Source organism: Mus caroli, unplaced genomic scaffold (genome assembly GCF_978045245.1).
Source record: "Mus caroli unplaced genomic scaffold, Mus_caroli_1 scaffold_12, whole genome shotgun sequence".
NCBI classification, from domain to species: Eukaryota; Metazoa; Chordata; class Mammalia; order Rodentia; family Muridae; genus Mus; species Mus caroli.
In genome coordinates, this window is record NW_028227267.1 from 42,682,055 (window position 1) to 42,694,322 (window position 12,268).

At 43.4% G+C, this 12,268-nt stretch overlaps 1 protein-coding gene and 1 non-coding gene across 7 annotated transcripts in view; both read right to left on the minus strand.

The window, feature by feature from the left end:
* The window catches only part of Fbxo34 (F-box protein 34), a 62,586-nt gene that overhangs the window by 36,621 nt on the left and 13,697 nt on the right, over nucleotides 1-12,268 (minus strand). The gene's annotated exons all lie outside the window — the stretch shown is intronic.
* Nucleotides 9,613-9,775, minus strand: LOC115029378 (U1 spliceosomal RNA). Its single transcript, XR_003834930.1, has one exon. It is a non-coding gene; the product is annotated as a U1 spliceosomal RNA (small nuclear RNA).

Below are 12,268 nucleotides of genomic sequence, written 5' to 3' on the forward strand. Positions count from 1 at the left end.
GCTTGAAATGCTGCTTGCATTTTCTTTCAAAAGGCGGCCACCAGGGTCTGGAGAGCTGGCTCAGGCTCCGAGAGCTTGCTGTTCTACTAGAGGACCTGAGTTCAGTTCCTGGCACCCATGTCAGGTGGTTTACAACAGGCTGGAACTCAATCTCCTGTAAGTCAGATGTCCTTTGTGGCTTCCTCGGGTACCTGTGCACATGTTGTATACACTCATGCAGACACACTTACACATAAATAACAACACATCTTTTTGTTTTTTTAAAACAAAACTGCTACAAGGTTTTTTTTGTTTTGTTTTGTTTTTTCCGAAACAAGAGTTTTTCTGTGTAGCTCTAGAATTGCCTTGCCCTGTCCAAGCTGGCTTTGAACTCAGAGATCTGCCTGCCTCTGTCTCCCTAGTGTTGGGATTGAAGGTGTGCGCCACCACACCCAGCTTAAATATGTTTTTCTAATGGAAAATTAGGTTTTCCAATTTTTACAAAGACCATAACTCTAGCTCAGCAGCTGGTATCCTTCTAATGACAGTTAGAATGCAGTAGGTTTGGTGAGGAGCCCTGGCCTCTGGCTCCTAGGAGCCCACCTTTTCCCTGGATAAGAGATGGATGCCACTTCCATCAAATCCCATCTCACCAGCCTGGAAAAAAAAAGCACATGGTTTTGTTCAGTTTGGAAACAGTTTGCTTTTTTCCATGCTGAGTTTTCCTAAACTATTTCAAGGCTCTGCCGATCCTGCCGATGACTAAGTCTGCTCCTGGGAACAGCCGCCTCATTATCACTATTAAAACAGTCACTCCTAACACCTGACTGTGAGGATCTGGAAACTCAGTTGGGGAATGCAAAGCCCACCCTACCCAGTCTAAAGATCAACTCGCTCCCTTTGCAATAATGGCTCACTACTCAACTCCAGCAGTATTTGTGTTCCAATCAAGCTGAAAGTTTTCCGTATATTCTTATTAATACTAAGATGTTATTGCCATTTCCTTCCTTTAAAAGTGGCTAATCAGGATCACGGCCACTCCCTGGCCCCTCTCTCATTCAGGAACAAGTGCGCTGGTGCTTTTAGGGTAAAGCAGCTTCCCAACTGACCTCCTGTTTCAGAAGTACTTTGTACAGTGCATGTGATATGTGGTAACTTTTGTTCTTGGCAAGCTAATTCTGTCTGGAAAACCAACAGGAGAGAACCTCAAGGGTCCTTTTCCTACACCCATCAAAACCGACAACTACTTCCAAACTTCAATTCTTCGAGAAATGTATCCAAAATTGGGATAAATAAAATCAATGAAAAGAAACAGAAGACAAGTAGATAATCACATGCACACATTTATTTATCTTCACTTTAATCCTCTGCCGTATGTAATATGGAGAAATGTAACATAAGCATAGATTATCATTCTGGAACCCCCAAATTCATTCTGCTAGAGGGGATTCCATAATCCATTCACAGAACACTACCCCAAACCACAATTAACCTGAGCCATTTAATCCCTAATCTTTAATCCAGAGGTCTGCAATAAATTTCTCTGGCAGAGCCTTTAGCTCCTCTCAGCATATTTTAAACTAAAGAGTATGTGGATGTAGTCACAGAAGAAAATCAGTTATAATATTCAGTGGAGGAACTCAGACATGCCAGCAAGCACTCTAGTACAAGGCCAGTCCAGTTTCCCAGCCCACTCCACAAGCCAGGGTCACTGTGTGATCCTGACTGGCCTGAGACTCAGCTCCTCCTGTCTCTGCTTCCGCTTGTTCCTTTTTAACAAATTAACTCGCAGGCTCTATAACAGTTTATTTATGACTTTAATTTTTAACATGACGAACATTGAATATTTACAAGATATCTGCATCAAGCAAGATGTGACAGGTGATTACTTCTGCTCAACAAGAAGGAAGCCATGATTGGCACTGGAAACCTAGCTGGCTATGCAGTCCTAGTGAAGTCACTGGTACCAGATAACTTACAACCACTATCTTACTAGACAGCATAATCCTACCAACAACCTAAACATTTGTCTTTATACCTACAAGTAAGTATAGTTTTCCTCCCTCGTGGCGCACGCCTTTAGTCCCAGCACTTGGGAGGCAGAGGCAGGCGGATTTCTGAGTTCGAGGTCAGCCTGGTCTACAGAGTTAAGTTCCAGGACAGCCAGGGCTACATAGAGAAACCCTGTCTCGAAAAACAAAAAACAACCAAGCACCCAAAACTTCTCTTTACAAGAGACAGGAGACAACTAAAGAAAGCCACACCCAGTCCATATGCACAGCTGTGGAGCACAGTTCCCGTGGATACAGCTACAGAACACTCCCACACCTAAGACTAAGCAAACATTGCAGAAGAGGTGGAAGGACTGTTACAAGCTAGATCAGGGTATATCTACTGTGAGACTGTGTCTCCAGCAATAGCAGAATCTACACCCATAAGTCTCACCAACATGACTGCCTAAACAAGAGCTGAACCAGAATGACACCAAAGGACAAGACAAATTGGGGGAGGGGCAGAGCCCACAAAGCCTCAACCCCAGACATAGAACCATAGGCAACCAGGGAGAGCTGAGGCGCTCCTCCCCAGTGAAGAGTGTAACAACTGGTTACCCAATATCACATGGCCAGCCCTGAACACATATACCAGTAACATCGTACAGACTGTATGTTATATTTAGGAATATATATGCTTACACATATACATATATGTATGTAACAACAATTAGTGAAAATTAAACCATGAACTTGAAAGACAGCAAGGAGATCCAGATATATGCAGGGTTTGGAGGGAGAAGAATGAAGGGAGAAATACAATTATATTATATTATATTATCTCAAATATATATATATATATATATATTTTTTTTTTTTTTTTGGTTTTTCGAGACAGGGTTTCTCTGTGTAGCCCTGGCTATCCTGGAACTCACTCTGTAGACCAGGCTGGCCTTGAACTCAGAAATCTGCCTGCCTCTGACTCCAAGTGCTGGGATTAAAGTTAAAGGCATGCGCCACCACTGCCCGGCTCAAAAATAAATTTTTAAAAGGGAGTAATTACACCTTCTATTGATAACAATGTCAAAGGTATTGCTAACACTGTTAGATTTTCTTCTGAAAATCAGATCCTCAAATCTAGTAATAATACTTAAGATATGGTGTAAAAAACAACATACTTAAGCTAGAAAAAAATTTTTCCTTAAAAATTAATGAAAGCAAGTACTGTTTTGTAATGCTTTTCACAATCCAAATACAGGTACAGCCCCACACCCCCAAGCTCTTAAAATACACTCAGCAGGCCAGCAAGATGGCTCACTAAGTCAACAAGCACACCTGATACCCAACTCAGAAAAGCCCAGTAGAAGTAGGGAACCGGCTCCGGAAAGCTGTCTTCTGACCTCTACATGTGTGCTGGCAATGTCACACATATACACACTAGAAATGCAGTAAGACTGAAACCCCATGATCAGTGTGGACCATTTAAGGAGGTAATGATGATCATCTCCCACAGTCTCCTCACTTAAGAAACAATGTATGATACCGACTGCCTGAAGCATTTAAGCCCCTAAGTACTGGACGCTGTTGTATACTAAACCACCATTTTCTTCTGAAAATCGGATCCTCAAATCTAGTAATAATACTTACCATACGGTATAAAAAACAATATACTTAAGCTGGAAAAAAAAAAAAAACAACATAGTCTTAACTTGTACCTTAACTCCATACATATAAAATGAAGACAACTACCAGATTGTAAAATAATTGTAATTTGAAATGTAAACTGTAAAACCTGATTACTACCACAGTGCTGCTCTCCCACCCCATCTTTTTCTGTTTTCAGTTTCTCTGAGTAGCCCTGGCTGTCCTGGAACTGTAGACCAGTGTCTTAGTTAGGGTGTTACTGCTGTGAACAGACACCATGACCAAGGCAACTCTTATAAAGACAACATTTAATTGGGGCTGGCGTATACAGTTCAGAGGTTCAGTCCATTATCATCAAGGCAGAAGCATGGCAGCATCCAGGCAGGCATGGGGCAGGCAGAGCTGAGAGTTCAATATCTTCATCTGAAAGTGGCTAGTGGAAAACTGGCTTCCAAGCAGCTAGGACTAGGGTACTAAGTAACACACCTACTCCAACAAGGCCACATTTCCTAATAGTGTCACTCACCGGCCCAAGCATATACAAACCATTACAACTAGGCTGGTCTAGAACTCACAGAGAACCTCCTGCCTCTGCCTCCCGAGTGCTGGGTAGCCTAGCAACTGCCACTACACCCCTATGCTACATTCTCAAACCAGGGTTATTACAGTGTGTTCCCTGAGAAACCACTACACCCCTATGCTACATTCTCAAACCAGGGTTATTACAGTGTGTTCCCTGAGAAACCACTACACCCCTATGCTACATTCTCAAACCAGGGTTACTACAGTGTGTTCCCTGAGAAACCACTACACCCCTATGCTACATTCTCAAACTAGGGTTATTACAGTGTGTTCCCTGAGAAACCACTACACCCCTATGCTACATTCTCAAACCAGGGTTACTACAGTGTGTTCCCTGAGAAACCACTACACCCCTATGCTACATTCTCAAACCAGGGTTACTACAGTGTGTTCCCTGAGAAACCACTACACCCCTATGCTACATTCTCAAACTAGGGTTATTACAGTGTGTTCCCTGAGAAACCAAAGGTGTTACTCTTTATGTGTACCAAGTCATCAAATTCTGATTTACTTCATATATTCAACACTTTGTCATCCAGTGGATTTCCCAAAGGACAAACTGACCCTAGAAGTGAGTCCCTTAAAGTAAAGGTGTAAGAAGGGGGAGGGGCCGGGGCTTAGCATCTCAGTAGCAAAGCACTGCCTCTCACCCTCAGACAACAAAAACCCATGAACAGAACACATAAAGGTAATTTGATGAAATAAATGAATATAAGAATGAGCTGGCTTTATGTGCCTGCAACTCTAAGCAAAATACCTGTTTTCTCTGATTCTCCATCCATCAGTCAGTAAAATGGGAATAAATGCTAATAGCCACACAAGGGTACCATGAAGGACTCTCTCCTAAATGGGCCAGTAAGCATGAGGTAACCTTCTGAAGCAATAAGGAAGATTTGCTGAGTTCCACACCGTAGATGTTTACGTTGTTTCTCTACATCATTTATTAGATAATATAGAGTGTCAGGGGCCATGCCACATGCCAGGAATTCTAGCTTAGCAAAGGCAAGAATATCTATCTCCACAGGCTTAAGGCCAACCTGGTCTACACAAAAGCCCAGAGCTGGCCCTGTCTCTCTCTGCCTGCTGCCTGAGCATAAATAAGCTCTCTACGAGCACCAGGCCTTCCTGCTTGCTACCATGCTCCTGGCCTAGTGGTCATGGATCCACCCTCTGAAACTGTAAGCAAGCCTCCAATTAAATGTTCTTATAAGTTGCCTTGGTCTTCGAGTCTCTTCATAGCAATAGAAAAGTAACTAAGAGATACACAGAAAAACTGTCTCAAACAAAACAAACAACAATAAACTCAAAGAGTGAGTATCACACAAAGGGGTTAAATTCAAACCGAAAAAAAGGAAACAAACATTTGAAGGACAAGGGTCACACACAATTATTCAGTGCTTAAGTATTTAAACACACAATTAAAGTCACTTGAGTAAGGCCATTTAACTTTCCACACATTTGCTTTGCTTATCACTATGAAAAGAATTCAGAGAGAGAAAAACCAGCCAGGGTAGCTCGGTAAGACCAAAAAAAAAAAAAAAAAAAAAGCCAACATGGTTAGAAGTATTGTACACAATACAGTTTGAGCGATGGCATAAACACATTTTAGTTGACAGGAACTCTACAGAAACTACAGAAGGCCGGTCGTTCAGGAACACACCAGAGGTGCAGAGCAGATTTTATTAAACACTGGGAGCAGAGCTCCTGCTGTGCCCTGTTATTTGTGGTAGTAACTACACACTGTAAAGACAGTGGCAGTTGTTATGAGGGGCACCGTCACGGGGTGCCACAGCACAAACTCCGCAGTCCTGATTAATTATAATCAGCCTTCCTTTCATGAGAGCAAAGGCTGTAGCCAAACGACGGGGGAGATCACATGTAACAATCCTGGAATTAGCTAATGATAGAAGAAAAACTGACCCTCTGCAGACAAAGTGTGCTTTCTCCTTTACACAGTAAACATTTTACTACTTGAAAAGCAGTATCAGAGAAAGGCTTCCTTTTTCAAAGCCGTAAGTCCTGTTTCTAAACACAAAGAGTTGAAAGATCATCTATTACTTCCTTCTGTCATTTGGAAACTGACATTCCATGTATTGGATGCTACTGTGAGATCTACTTTTCACAAGGATGCGTGCAGAAGCAGCTCAAGCAGCGCCTTTCAGACACTCAGGTGCTGCCGTTCTACCTTCCCTCTCTCTGTCAGATGGTCTGCAGCTTTAGGCAAGAGTGTTTTATGCTGTTCACGTAACTCAACCCTACGGGCTAGAGAGATGACCCTGGGTAATGAGCACTGGCTGCTCTTCCAGTTTCAGTCCCCAGCACCCACATGCAGCTCACATACTGCCATTGGTTCCAGGGGATCTGATGCCCTCTTTTGTCCTGCATAGTCACCAGTCACTCAATGCACACACATTGAAGGCAAACAGTCATTACGAGAGTTGGTGTGTTGCTATGGATACAAATGCTAAATCCTGAACCCCAAGATCAGGTTGCCCTCCAGATGAGTGCATCTTACCATGCACTGGCCTGTTGTATAATTTAAAGCTATTGCTTGTGATTGGGAGGTAGAGACAGAAAGGACCTGAGAATCCAGTGAGTGGTCTTGAGACTGACCATGTGAAAAGAAGACTGGGTGGAGGGGGAGAAGGAGAGTAAAAACAAATCAAGTTCCGTCGTTTGCCAAAATACACATAACAAAGCTCTTCTTAATTATACATTACAGGTGAGTGGGAGTTTTTGTTTTAGGAGTTTTCAGTCAGGGTCTCACTGTGCCCCAAGTCAGCCTGTCACTCATCCGTATAACAGGCTGGCCTAAATCCTCTTGATGAATCCGCCCAGGTTCTGGGAGTACATGTGTGAACCACCACACCAGGCTTGGAAATAAGTAATCTTAGAATAACAAAATAAGTAACTTTAAAAAATCAGTATTCTACACATTTAAGACCAACTTAATGGTCTAAAAACTAGCTTAACTGACAGAGCACAGCACACAAAAGACAACCACTTCAACCAACCCCTGCCACACACACACTCTCAAGTACAGAAACTGCTATTCTTTACAAACCATGGAAGTTGTGGCTTGCATATTTTGTGGGAGTTTTGTGGCTGGTTTGCAGTTGACTTCTATGGCTCAAAAAACACTTATGTTTAATTAGACAGTCCAAATAGTCTTAGAAGTATTTTCACAGATTAGAGTGACAATAATTGTGCCACTGCACTGGAGGACCAATGCTCCCACTACTGAACATACAGCACTGGGCCCTGGAGGACCAATGCTCCCACTACTGACAGCTTGAAAGTGCAACACTCAAATGCACAGCAGCTTTTTAGTTTTTACTGGTAGAATGGAACCCATAGCAAACACTACAACTATAAGCATAACTGGAGCCAGTTCCATTAGAATTGAGGTATTTACTAACTTGAGCCATATGTCACAATAACTAAGCAATAAATCTAAACATTCTTTCAGCAGAAAAATCACTTGTATACTTTTCTTATACAGAATTCTAAGTTTAACACAATGTTCTTTTTAAAAGATGTTTCAAGGTCTTTAAATTGTGCATTTTGAAATATACATGTGTATATGTTAAATGAGGGCATCTATTTCTCTATGACTTAGCTTAATCTAGAATCCTCAATTCCTCTAATGACTCCATGTTTAAAGCCCAGCAGTACACCTGCCTTAGCTTGGCTAACACACTCATTATTACTTTATACTACCAGTCTACTGATCACCTCCATCCATCCTAGCAATGCCCCTGCCCCTCTATTTGAGTCTCAGGCAGGCACCTGACCCATGAGATTATTTATCAACACGAGAATTCTCCTCCTCCAAAGATTAAGGATGCAGATTTGTGTGACAAACCCTACATCACTGCAGGGGTGAGCCTGATGCTAAGGTCCTATTCCCCAATTGGTTCTTGATCTATCAGTAAAGATGTCACTGGCCAATTGCTGGGCAGAAGGAATAGGCAGGTTCTCTGGGTCCCGCAGGCAAGCTGGCAGATGCAGGAGAGAAAAGGAAAAAAAGAAAGGGGAATTCTCCACACTTCAGAGAGAGAAGAGGCCAAGCAGCCATGTGAGATCTCAGTGGAGCGGCCACAGGCTGCTTCTCCAGGTGGGAGGTTGGGGTGCTGAGCTGGGAGCACTGGGAAAGGCATGCTAGCTGAGGCAAATCGGAGGCACCCAGCAGTTGAGCCAAGAAGGCAAGTTGAAATTGATCAACTGTGTGAGTGTGTCTGTGTTTTTCATCCTCAAATTCAATGTTCTCTGGGAAGGGGCTGGTAGTGCAGCCTGTTCCCGGAGCTTAGGCGGGGTGGCAAAAGCTACATGCTACACATCATTTTTGAAAGTTATAGTAGTTAAAGGCTAAAGGCGAAACTTTTCAAAGTCTACTCTGATATAAAATTTAGCACTGCAGAACAAAGAGTGATAACATGCTAGGAAATGCATGTTCTTTACCAGTGAGAATAATTAGAAAGCTCTCTCTTGGTACTGACTGGAGGTAACACCCAGTGGCCTAAAAGTGGGGTGATGGCTTAGTTTCTTAGAAGGGAGCACAGAACCCTGTAAACATGGGACTTTTCAACAGTCTCATAAATTCCTAACCTGAGCCAAGAGTGACAAAGCCTTCGAGTCTGAGAGTGCACACATTAGAACACACAGCAGCCACAGAACCCAGCCATATAAACCCAGAGACCAAGTTCTGCTGACTAAGAGAGACAATGATAATATTCATGTGTAAAGTCCCATCATTAAGTTATAATCAACTCCTGGCAAAATTCATATTTCAGTGCCTACCTTTAAAACTAGAAAATGTGTTCAAATGGGTGTTTAACCATTCTCCATTTTGTAGGAAGTCTAAGTTCTCAGACTTGTTATCTTGGTATCTCCTTCAAGTCTGCCTTTCTCTTTTTACTATCTGGATTGGACAGGCTTTGACTATGGGCCCCCACTGTTGCAAATGTGATCCTACTCTAGCACCTTGGAAAGTGACATGGACTATGAAGAGGTGCTCCTGGGTGGCTTTGCCTCTGGAACATCAAGACAGTTCTCTAGTTATTTGTGGAAACAAAGCAAGCCCAACCTATTCCTGTCTCCAAAACAAATCTCTCCCTCCCAAACCTTCCTACTATTGTAAAGTCATCTGTCAGGTGGTCTTCACCAGAGCTAAGCCAAGTCCAGAATTATGCTTTGAACCTCCAGAACTCTCAGAAAAATAAACACTTCTCAAGTCTTAGAGCTGAACCTGGTGTACAGATTTCAAATCCCAGCACTCAGAAGGTAGAGCCAGGAAGTCAGGAGTTCAAGGCTTGCCTGGGCTACTTAGTTAGGACTGTTGGAAACAAAGGTGCTAGGTGCTTATAATTAAGTTGGCAGAGTGCTTGCCTATCGCTCTTTTTTTTTTTCCGCCTTTCAGGGGAGAGCACAAAATCAATTCCCCACTACCGCAAATTATGCAGCCCAGTTTCCCACACTTTGGAAAACCACAGGGGTTAGCACAACTGGAGTACAATGGACAAGCAGCACCCGGGAAGAGCACCACTGTCATCAGGGCATCCCCCCTGCCAGGCAAGCACGGCTTTCTATTCTCAAAGCCCTCAGTCTGATCCCCAGCACCACACCAAACCAGAGGTAGGATCACACCTTTTTTTTTTTTGGTTTTTCCGAGACAGGGTTTCTCTGTATAGCCCTGGCTGTCCTGGAACTCACTCTGTAGACCAGGCTGACCTCGAACTCAGAAATCTGCCTGCCTCTGCCTCCCAAGTGTTAGGATTAAAGGCGTGAGCCACCACGCCCGGCCAGTATCACACCTTTACCCCAGCAGTTGTGAAGAAGTAAGAAGACTAGAAGTTCAATGTCATTCTTCTCGTCACAGTGAGTTCAAGGCCAGCCTGGGCTACATGAGATCAAAAGTATAAATAAATGTTACCTAGTCTCAGTTACCTCATGACAGCAATGATGACAGAGAAGAAATAAGTGTTCTAGGCCTTAGCCTGAGTGAGAACAAGTGAAGACAAACATCATCCCAAACAAGGAACAGGGCAGACGCATGCACTGGGCCCTGAGGTCCATCCTCAACAACTTCGGGTTAAAGAGACACTTCTCCAAACAAGACATACTAACAAACATGAAGAGATGGTCACTCACATTAGCCATCAGAGAAATGAAAATTATAACCACAATGAGATACTACAAGCCTGGAGGTACCAACCGATCTGTAAGCACAGTTATTTTGGAGGCTGAGGCAGGAGGATCCTAAATTGAAAGCTGTTGAGGTTTGGTCTTTTGCTATTAATTATAATGCTAAATACTGACCCCCAAGGTCTGACTGTCCCCAGGGACTCCCCCCAGAGAATCTGCACATACACAATTCATGCTATGTAACCTTGCCCAAGTTATCCCTGATTGGTAAATAAAGATGCATACAGCCTATAGCTGAGCAAAAGAGATATAGGCAGAGGTTGGGTTCCTCAGAGGAGAACTATGAGGAAGGAGAGAAAGATGGATAGAGGACAACAGTGAAGTGGGAATCATGGAAACATGGGAGTGAGGGCTGGCCAACTGAAGAGCTGCCAGACAGAACACAGCAAGTCATAACACAGGGTTAGAGGGTAGATAGCTGCCCAGCTCTAGTGCACTAAAGGCTTGCTGTAAGTATAAAAGTTGTATGTCTTTTATCTGAGAAATGAATGATCAAAGGTGGGGTAGGAACCCCCAACTGAGATTAAATAAACGTGACAACAGAAAGCCACCTCAGTAACTATCAAAATCCTGTTTCACAATCTGAGGTTTAAAAAGCTAAGGACAGAGCTTAGAGACAGAGAACAGCCCAGCCTGAGCAAGGCCAAGTGAGCACTGCTGCACTAGGGGAAGCCTGCAACAGGCGAGGCCTGTGGGCACTTCAGACTTACAGCACAACTCTGCAGTCAGAATGACTACAGCAAACTGCTCACATTGCCATAGCCTGCTGTTTAAGCCTGGAGGGCTCCAGTAGGAGGCGCTCGCTCACGTGCGCGCTCTGGGACAACTGAAACCTAGGGAAGTTTCCTTCACTAGCCCCTGTTAAGCTGAAAAGATGCCACACTGGCCACACGGCAAACTGTAATGTATATGTGCATGTGTATGTGTGTGTGTGTATGGTACATGTACACATATAAACATGGCTGGAGGCCAGAAGTCTCTCTTTTTTCTTTTCTTTTTCTTTTTGAGACCAGAGTCTCTCACTGAACCTCACTGATTCAGCTAGGCTGCCTAGGCAGCCAGCTCTACCTGCCTCCCTAATGCTGGGATTAAAGCATATTGCAGGGCCTAGCTTTTTATGTGAGAATGCTTAGAATCTGAACTGAGCCATCAAGCTAAAATTCTGTCATGCTAGGAATGGTGGTGCATGCCTTGGATCCCAGCACTTGCAGATGCAGGCAGATCTGTGTAAGTCTGAGGCCACCCTGGTCTACAAATCAAATTCAGGACAGCCAGGGCTATTTTTCACAGAGGGAAAAAAAAGCCATCCCAAACAAACACAGAAACAACCACAAAAAAGGCTCAGTACCTTTTCTGCCAACAGAATGAACAGTCTTAGCTGGGGATGTAGCTCAGTGGTAGGACACTTGCCCAGAAATGTGCAATGCCCTGGCTTCAGGACTCAGTGATGCAAAGTGACAGGGAAAGAATACAGAGTCTCAAGCTAGCACACCCTCGGTGCCTTGCTATCATTAAAGAACTAAGCTCCTAAACTAGTTTTTAATTAACGAAAATACTTTGGAGCACAAATATATTTTTTAGCTATTTTTTTTTCCTACCTTTGGTCACATTACAAGTATCTTTTAAGCATTTATCAAGTACTCAAAATGTAGACGACAAACAGGCAGAAGGTCTCATGGCCTGCCACACTGAGTGTGAGAAGGACAATAAGCAGCAGACACACATTAAGTAGCAATACACTCTAGGCTGGGCACAGTGGGTCCACATCGTCAGTTCTAGCACTCAGCACTCTTGGCTAACTGCTGAGAAGAAAATGGATCACAGATCTACCCCATCCTCCCTTTACTTCCACTTGTGATACACACTGT